This window comes from Cavia porcellus, unplaced genomic scaffold (genome assembly GCF_034190915.1).
Source record: "Cavia porcellus strain 051 isolate PalLab524CR breed Dunkin Hartley unplaced genomic scaffold, mCavPor4.1 scaffold_12, whole genome shotgun sequence".
Taxonomy (NCBI): Eukaryota; Metazoa; Chordata; class Mammalia; order Rodentia; family Caviidae; genus Cavia; species Cavia porcellus.
This window is the reverse complement of record NW_026947495.1, coordinates 69,578,871-69,589,182: the sequence shown is the minus strand read 5'-3', so window position 1 is coordinate 69,589,182 and position 10,312 is coordinate 69,578,871.

The window sequence follows — 10,312 nt, the reverse complement described above, 5'->3', positions numbered from 1 at the left end:
ATCTGAGTTGATCTCTAAAACCACAGCACTGTGTGGAAGTGTCCTTTATACTCAAAGGCAATTCATTTTTGAACTTAATTTTCTTGTTTTCTAAAGGATAGCGTCTCACCATTCTAATTTTTGAAGACTTTTTTTTTCATCCTGTAAACAGGTGAAGAAAGTAGTTTGGATATCTTTATAAATAAAATGACTTTGTAGTTTTTCTTGTCAATTGGTATAAATATTAACAAATGCTTAATACCAACTGAAATGATATTTTAGTCCATGAAATACTTCACTGTGATTCTGAATATTATCCGATTTTCTAAAGTTGTTTTGCTTACATTTACCTAGCAGAGAAAGAGTTTTTTACATAATCAAATTTCTTGCTCATCATGAAGTTGCCTGACATCAAAATGTACTGCCGTGGGTGAGGCCTACTGTGACAGGCAGGACAAGGCCTGGTGGCTTCATGCCTGTAGTTTTTAAAGAAAAGTGAATTACCTAGAGAGAAAAAAATGTGATTATTCAAGTGATAGTTTATCTTTCTCTCTTTCAACCAGTGAGTTAGCACAATGAAAGCAGTGGCTACATTTTTCATATGCTCTGCAAGAAATCAAGATTTAGGAAGCACAATCATACAGTCATGATATCACATGCTGTTCGTTAAGGTTCCGTTTGATAGAGAAAGAGAGATGTATTTAATTGATATTAGTAAGTTTCACCCCTTCGCATGGCTATTTCCAGGAATGTGTCTTTGATAATTGTTCTTACAGTCTCTTCTTTTAAAAAGTACCATTGCTAAAAATTCCATTAAGAAACGAGAAAATAAAGTTAACTTCATATTGAAAATATTGTTTTCAATTCCAATGTCTTTTTGAGCAAACTCAAAATAATCATCTTTGACAAAATAATTCAGAGATTACTTTCAAGAATATCCAATTACTTATAATATTTTATAAGTATATAATATTTTATATGTTTAATTATTATAAGGTAAATAAAAGTTTTGGCTTAGATTACTGATAGACTAAATGTCTCTACATTTAAATGAGGAAAAATATCATTAAGAGTCTAACCTAAGTGATGGGTATATGGAAGGTCATGCTCTTTTTTCTCTTTTTCTCTTGAAAAATTTTGTAATAAAAGGCACTTTTTTGTTTTTTGTTTTTAAACCTATAGCCAGGGCCAATGATATAGCTCAGCACCACAGCACGTCTCTGGCAAGCACAAGGTCTTGAGATCAATTCTTGTTACAAAAAAATATCATAAGATGAACATGATGGCTCATGCCTGTAATCCCAGCACTTGGGACGTGAGGCAGGAGGATCGTTGCGAGTTCAAGACTAGCCCAGGCTACAAAGTGAGCTCAAGGCCAGCCTGAACTGCATAGTGAGATCCTATCTCAAAAAAGACAAAAAAAAAAAAATCATAAAAACCTATAGCCAGATTGTATAACTCTTTCACTTTTAAAAGCCCACAACTGTGCTGCCATCAAGAAATCAACCAATAACAAATGTTGGCAAGGCTGCAGGTGAAAAGGAACATTTCACTGTTGGTGGGAGTTACACTGGTGCAGCCACTGTGGAAATCAGTATGGAGATTCCTCACAAAACTAGGATTGGAAGTTCTATTCTATGTAGCTATTCCCCAGGAAAACTGAAAAGTGATATATGTGCACCCATGTTTATAGTGATGCAATTTGTAATAGCTAAATCTTGGGAACAACCCAAATTCCCATCAACTGCAGAATGGATGAAAAAGATGTGGTATTTTTATATAATGGAATATTACTCAGCTATAACAAGGATGATCTTGAGGCTTTTATAGGTAAATGGAGGCAACTTGAGACTCTCTTCCTAAGTGAAATAAATGACTCACATTGGTAAATATCATATTGTCTCTCTAGTATAAAAGATAATAAAATTAAAAAACTGAAAGAGTAATAAGATCCAAAATGTCTAGTAGATATTGTAATAAAGCAAGCAAAAGTACTCTAAAGGATATAACTGCATGTATGTTTAAATGTGCAAGATAGATAACCATATTACTAAATTTTTGTTAGTTCATCTAACAGAATAGTTTCTACTGTCATTATTTGATTGCCTACTTTTTATGCTTTGGTTTTGTAATTTGAACTACTTCTTTTTTTGTCTTTTTTTTTTTTTTATCGGTACCAGGGATCAAACTCACGACACAGCACACTTGCAAGCAAGGCGCTTATGCCTCTGAGCTAAATCCCCAGCCCCTGAACAACTACTTCTAAGATAACAATATGTAATTTATCAATTAGTTATTTCTTACTATTTTTTAATAATTCTATACTATTTTTACTCTTTTTTTTCTGTTCTGCTTTTTTCTCTAAATAAAAAAACAACCACAACTGTCCCACTAAAAGCAAAAATACCTCATGAAATGAAAGGTCCATAAAAGATAAAAAAATCTTTCAAATGGATTAAGCTTGTTTCACAGAGAATTTGAGGCAATTTATCTAATACCTATTTACCTTGATGAGGTAGTCAAGTTCATTATTTTGTTTCCAATTGTTATTTAATGTTGAATGTGGACAGTGGTGATGATATTCATTATATATTTACTTTTTCACTACCCAAAAAAGCAACATCAGAATCAAACAAAGCCGTAATTGTGTGTTGGTGGAGTGGGAGTTGCCACCTGCCATACAAGTCAAGAGAGGAGGTGCTTTGCTTACAAGAGAATCTCCTCAACTCTTAAAGACATATCGAGGTATTTGAAACATAACCAATAGTGAATTTTCTCTGAATGGTTGCTGCTTCTTCCATTTTTGTGATCCTTCGCATATCTTATGCTTCTCTTTTCCTCATGCTGTTTTATTTCTTAGGAATACACTGTGAGTGAGATAGGTTTAAAAATGAAGAGGGTGTACCAGCAGCCGATTTCCAAATGTGCTGCTTTACACTGAGCAGCTTTGACAGCTGAGAAAGCTGGCTGGGTCTACTTTAGCAGCAGGTTTCTGAGACTAAATTTCCAATATTTCTGCAATCCTTCTGAGGCACACTAACTGTGGCTTATGTCGCGTGCGTCTTTGTTTTTTGTTTGTTTGTGTTGAGACAGGGTTTCTCTATGCAGTGCAGACTGACCTTGAACTCACTGTGTCTCCCAGGCTGACCTGGAACTCACATCAATCCTCCTGCCCTGGCCTCCCAAGTGCTGGAATTCAGGTGTGTATCACCACACCCAGCTCAGTTGCTGTATTTGAAACATTGTCTACTTCCTTAAGGAAGCAAACAACCTGGGGTTCCCTGTACAAGAAGAGAAAGGGACAAGTGAAGAGAAGGGACAAGGAGGCAAGTCAGATCTTGTAGACAGTTCAACACTTTGTGCCAGCTGCGGTCTTCATTTCTTCCTTTCCACTAAATTGTTTAGTTCGGGCGTTTGGCTGAAGGCAAAACAAAGCAACCTGAGTTTCATGTTTTCGATTCTTCCAGCTTCTGGTAAAAGTGCCAAAGATCTGACAGCCACAGAAAGGAAGATAAAGAGAGATTACAGTGGGATCTTTAGATAAAATATTGGTCACAGAGGCTAGCCATTTACCAAACGCTAATACACCGAGCTGATCCGGAAAAGTATACTTCATACAGCTCTGAATGATGTTATAAAGTTTGCTTTCTGTCATTATATCTAGTTAAACCTAGACACAAAGTGTGATCAGGTAGGTATATAACTGTTCCTATGATGCCTGATTCTGAACCTAGAGTCCTTAAGCCATTGTATAGATTTAGAGAAACCATGAACTCTTTAAAATTGTGCTCAAATTTTGTACTTTTTCTCTGTGTGCATGCGTTTGTGTGTGTGCGTGCATGCATGTTGGTGTGGGTGTGTGTGTGAGTGAGACAGAGGTGCTGGGGATTGAACAAAGGGCCTCATTCATGCTAGGCAGTCTCTCAGACACTTAGCTACACCCCTAATTGTGTACATTTTTTTGTGGCCAGAAGGCATCACTTCTTTGGACTTCCATAGCAAGAGTGCATGACCCGAAGCTAATAAGGAATCTTAGTTAAAACCAGCAGTTAATTTGGCAAATAAATACTCTATCAGCAGGTAAAAAAATTGATTACAGCTGTGTTCTCCTCGCTGCTTTGACTCCTTGGGGAAAGGAGTAGAGGAGCTGTTCACTTCATTCCTTCCTTCTGACTTAACTCATGGACTTTAAATCTATCTCACTGTCATCTAAAACCAGAATGTAAGCTAGACTGTGTTTTTCCTTTCGTTTCATATATAGCACAAATTAAGACCAGAGAGTGGGAGAAATGCGAAAATGTGGGAATGTGACTAAATTTTGATTTTAAAAATATATGAAAGAGCAATGAGGTGAAGCAGTTAAAAATAATGGCAGAAGGGCTGGGGATTTAGCTCAGGGGCATAAGCACCTGCCTTGCAAGTGCGCTGATGTGAGTTCTATCCCTGGTACAAAAAAAAATGATGATAATAATAATGTAAGAAATGGTAAAACTTCAATATGCAAATAGCCTGGGTGGGATAGTGTCTGTTCATGGTTTTAAAGCAGAAAAACCAGGGTTTCACAGCAGCAGCTTACTTGGTATGATTGTAGTTTAGTAACTGGGTTTGAATTTACATGAGGGTACAAAGTTGAGTTGAGTAGAGAGGTGAATTTAAGCACCAGTGAACTTAACTTGTTGTAAACATTTATACTCCAGTAATGTTTTAATGGGGAAAATCATCTTATAATGAACTTGTAATATTTTAATATTGTAATAAAAATGTAATATCCTTGTATTTGCACAAAATCAACACTTAGAAGCAGAATGATTACGGTGTGTGGCTAACATAAATAGTGAAAATGTCATTTTCAGAAACTATTACTTACTTAGAAGTTTGTCAGGCAAAGTAATTTAATACAGTTAGGTAGGCTTTTAATTTTTGTAGTTAAGTGGTAAAACACAATGAGTGACTTTGGTACTTAAGGTAGGCTATTGTTCTATAGACACTACTACCTTTCTCCTCTTTTCCTCTACGCCACTTATTTAAAAAGAACCCCACACCCTCTATAAAGCAATGTACCAGTGGCAACCACAAAAGTAGGCAGACAAGAGCAATAACAGCAATAATAGCAATAATCGTAAGAATAATAAAAACAAGCTCATGTAACTGTACAAGATACAACTGCTAAAAATGATCTTAGACATGCCTTGTAAAAATCTAGTGAGACAGGTATAATATCTCCACTCTGGAAAAAAAATTGAGGTTAAAGGGCTTTAGCCATAGGTCAAAGGTCACACAGGTGGAGGAAGCAAAGCCTGAGCTGGGCAAGGCGGCTCACACCTGCAATTCCACCACTCAGGAGTCTGAGGCAGGAGGATCACCCCAAGTCTGAGACCAACCTCGGCTACTTAGTGAGTTCAAGGCCAGTGTGAACTACATAGGAAGATCCTGGTCCTCCTCACCTCACCAAAAAAAAAAGGAGAAGAAGAAAAAGAAGAGAGAAAGAAAGAAGCAAAGCCAGTATTCCAACTCTCTGAGTTAACTCCAGAGCGTCCAGAGTTCAGGCTTTTCCTCTGTTAACTATTTGAATATATGACAGAAAAGTGAAACATTTAACATGTTCAGATCCATGTCACCCCTTTTAGGGTGAAGAAATATTTCTATTTTATTGAGAAGTCAGAAAATGCTAAAAACAATACAAAACTTGCTCATCTTCTCCAAGCAAATTGTGCTGACCTAAGCAGTTCACACAGCAAGTGGATAAGAGGGGGACGCAGTCTGTTACTGGCTGTGACCTTAGGTACAACTTCTTTATCTACGCAACTGGAATGATAAAGTGTACTGACTTCAAGACTTTGCTATGAAGCTGAAGCTCATTGATATGTGTAAGCCAGTTGGAACACTGCATGCAAATTATAAGTGCTTGACAAACAGGAGCTAATATCATTTTTTTTTTTTGTCTTTTTCATTTTTATCGGTACCGGGGATCGAACTCACGACCGCCTGCTTGCAAGGCAGGTGCTTATGCCGCTGAGCTAAACCCCCAGCCCCAGGAGCTAATATCATTATCATGTCTTTCCCTACTCCACTCAACCCTAGCCCCAGTAAAAAATTAATCTGGCCTATAGCATCTGCTTCCTTTTCCACTCTTGCCCTTATGTTCTACTACAGCTGCTGTTCCTTTGATTGATCTTTACTCCTCTACTGAATCATAAACTTTTCTCTCTTACAGGAGAATCATGCACCTTCTGTTGAGAACAAAATAAATAAGACCCCTGTCTTAAAACTGTAGGTACTGTCCCATTCTCTGGGCCTCTTCACAGTCAAAAGTCTCAGAAGACTTATGATATTTTCACATCTTTTATTTTTCATTCTAACTTTAACTAATCTCCTCCACTCTGCTGAAACTGCTCTTTTCAAGGTACAGAAAAACCTTATAGGCTACCAAGTTCAGTGAGTATTTTTCTGCCCAGCTTTATCCAGCTTCTTAGTGGTAGCCCAGCTGGTTGACCACATCTCTTTGAAATACTCTCTTGTCCAGGCTCCTGAATTCCATTTGCTTACAATTCGGTTCTATTTCATGGGTCATTTCCATTCAGTCTCCTTTGCTGATTCTGTTTCCTCTGTTTGATGCCTTGGAGTGCTCCAAGACTATGTGGACAAGACCCTGCCTTCCTTTTTAAAACTACTGTTGCCTGGCATGGTGGCACATTCCTGTAATCCCAGCATTCGGGAGGCCGAAGCGGGAGGTCATCATGAGTTTGAGTCCAGCCTGAACTACCTAGTTGAGGCACTATCTCAAAAAATGTAAATAAATTTTTTAAAAAACTAGTCTCAAAATCTGGTCTCTTTTATGCCTATGGTTTCAACCATATTCTGATGGTGCCAAAGTTGTATCTATCATCTAGACTTTTCATTGGGTGAAGGATACATCCAGTATACTCAATATCCTTCCCAAATTTTTGAAAAAAATGTTCATCTTTGGAGTAGTCCAGATGTAAAAATGTTAATAGAACATTTGTGTTTAGCTGGAAGTTGGTATCGTAAGTTTAATCTGTAGCCTAACTTGAATTTTATTTTTATATTTCCAAAATTCTGCATCACACTCTTGTTTTGTGTGTGTGTGTGTGTGTGTGTGTGTGTGTGTGTTTACATGTATGCTGTTGCAGATCAAGCCCAAGGCCTCACACATGCTGGGCAGGTGCTATACAAATCAGCTACACTCCCAGTCTCAAATTCTAATACTTAAAAAAAACACACCCCATATTTTGTGTATTGAATTGGACTCCATTATGTGTATGCTTATATGTATAAAGCCAAAAACTCTTATGAGTCCTTTCCATTGTGAAGATAACTGAGAAAAGATGAAAAGTATTCCTATTCAGTACATTAGAATTTTTTCCATAGAGAAAACTGAAGTTCTTTGAATAATTTTAAAAAGAAAGCTCAGTCTATCGTTAGTTTTGTAGAGCAGAGGCAAATAAACATGCTTGAGTTGTATTATCAAAGATTAGGCAGGCTATAAGGTGAATCTAATTAGATATGAATGGTCCAGATCGAGGCTGTCATTAATTTTTCATTGTTTTCTTTTTGAACTTTTCGGGTCGGTTCTATTTCTGGCATCTGCTGTGCTGACATCTTGGGTTTCGTTCAGCTCTGTCTTGGTTACTCTTCTGCCAAGGCCAAGTTGCAATCTCTGGCCAAGTCCTAATTTCTTGCTCCCTTTACTGCAGATAATGGGGTACAGTTATTCTGTTTTTCCTCCATTCTCTTTCTTAATCATGGCTCGTGGAGTAAATTTCATGCCTTATGAGTGTTGCCATGTGGAACATAACAAAATTCTGATTTAATGTGTGTTGTTGTATCTATTCTTTCTAGGACCACCATTAAGACACAGTGAGATCTTCTGTCCTTATTCACAGGTCTTCTCCCAGTGTTAATTCCTCTTTTTACATTCCAGTCTGACTATACAGGGCCTTTTAAACCATTTAATCCTAGCACTGAAGAGGCTGAGGCAAGAAGATAGTTGAAAGCTGGAGGTCAGCCTGGGCTACAAGCTGAGTTCAAGGCGACCCGAACTGCACAGAGAAACCCTGACTCAAAAAAAAAAAAAAAAAATCCATTAAAAAATTGCAACTTCTTAAAAAACAGAAAGCCTGCATTAATTTGATATTATGCCTGAGCTTTCCCACGGTTTGACATTCCTTTTCCTCACTGCATTCAATTTGTCAGAAAGTCGCACTTTGCCAAAGGAAGGAATGGAGGACATATGAAACTAATATATGTCTACAACCCTGTTCGATTATTTTGAACAGAAATTTGTTCAGATATTTTTATTCATACCAGTCTATCAATGACTGCTTTGAAGTCTGCTGGGGGAAAATGTTTCACATCTTTAAATTGCGGGGAACATTGCCTTTGGCAGGAGGCATCCCAATCAAAGGTTAGCCTAAGATGTGACTGTCATTCTCTTCCTTTTCCTTTCCTTATGTTACATAGGTAAGCAACAGAGGAGTGGGTCAGCTAAGATTTTCCTTTTTGTCTTTTTGAGACAGGGTCTTATGATGCAGTTCAAGCTGGCCTTGAGCTCACTTTATAGCCCAGAATAGTCTCACACTTGAAACAATCCTCCTGCTTCAGCTTCCTGAGTGCTGGGATTACAGGCATTTGCCACCATGCCTGGCTTCAGCTAAAAGATTTTTTTTAAAAGCAAACTAAAATATTCTGCATGGTTAGCAAAATGCATTACAAAAATAGTCTTCATTTTAGTTGCTGGAGAAAGCAAAGCTAAAGAAAGCCATCTAAAAGAGCTGGTATACCATACTGTGGAAAAACACAGTAGACATTAGCTGTGAACTGAACAGTTATAGTTATTTGAAGGTACCATTTATGAAGGTTTGGGCAGGATAAGGGACTGTGGAATCTTGTTCACCAGATGTACAAAAAACGTAGTGTCATCCTATTGGTCTTCAGTGCAGTCACGATGAATGAGCATCTATGAACTTTGCAGTCAGACTGACAAGAGACCCAGAGCCACACTTCACGCTTTGTATGTGTGTGACTTTTAACGACGTAAAAAAACCTACTGCATTTCAGTTTCCTTATCCATAAAATGGAAGATAACATCTCACAGAATTCTTGAGAAAGGTAGCTGAGATAGAACTGTTATATTAGCACTCAGTGCAGTATAAAATGCTTAATATATATATATATATATATATATATATTTTTTTTTTTTTTTTTTTTTTTTTTTTTTTTGGTCTTTCGTTTTTATCGGTACCAGGGATCGGACTGCCTGCTTGCTTGCAAGACAGGAGCTTATGCCGCTGAGCTAAATTCCCAGCCCCATGCTTAATAAATATTGATTACTATTCCGTATAGTTTCCCAGTAGAGGTACTCAAATGTTGGCTATAAAAACTGTTTGCATTTAGACTGGAGTTTTGTAATAGAACAACCCCTCCCCTAAAGAAAAATGAGTTTAAATCAAAGTTTATTTCTTTTTCACATAAAATCCAGATCCTCATGGGCCAGGTTCGACTTGGCAGTTCAGATCTAAGAAACCAACATACACTTTTTACCTCTATGTTCTGAGTGCCTATTTTCTTACAGTCGAAGATACTGGTTGTTGCATCCTTGTTAGAACAGATGGAATAGAGGAAATGGGGAAGAACTGGCGAAAGGAAAGCAGCCACAGTCTCTTATGCAAGGTTTTTGAAAGCTTTTATTTTATTGGCCAGAATGTCAATCAGAGGCCACACCGTGTTGCAAGGAAGGCTGGGAGATGTAGTCTTTATTTTTAAGGAAAAAAAGAATACACTCACAGCCACACAGAGAGGATCTTAATAACAAAATTCTTTTTGATGTAAAATTTAGAGAAATACAGTCGGGCTGGGGGTGGGTGTTGGTGTTGGTGGTGTATATATGTGTAACCACAACCAATCGGAGGGGTGAGGCAGGAAAATGATAAGTTCAAAGCCAGCCTGGGCAGCCCTGTCTCAAAAATTAAAAAAAAAAAAAAAAAAAAAAAAAAAGCTGGAGTGGTAGAGTCCCTGCCTAGCATGTATAAGTACTGGGATTTGGGTTCAATCCCCAGTACTGGCACCACAAAAACAAACATGTAGCTAAAGCAAAAACTGTGAAATTTAGACCTTCATCAAGTTCATATAGCCTATTTTAGAGTGTAAAGCTAGATGTCTAAAAATAGTTATAATAAAGTTAAATAACAAGGCTAATATCTACAGGGTTTTCTTCTACTATGAATTCAAGATAAGATGGAAATACAATAGAGGCTTTTCATAATGACTAAGAAGTGGGCTCAAATTTAGTAAATGATGTATTTTTTTCCTGTCT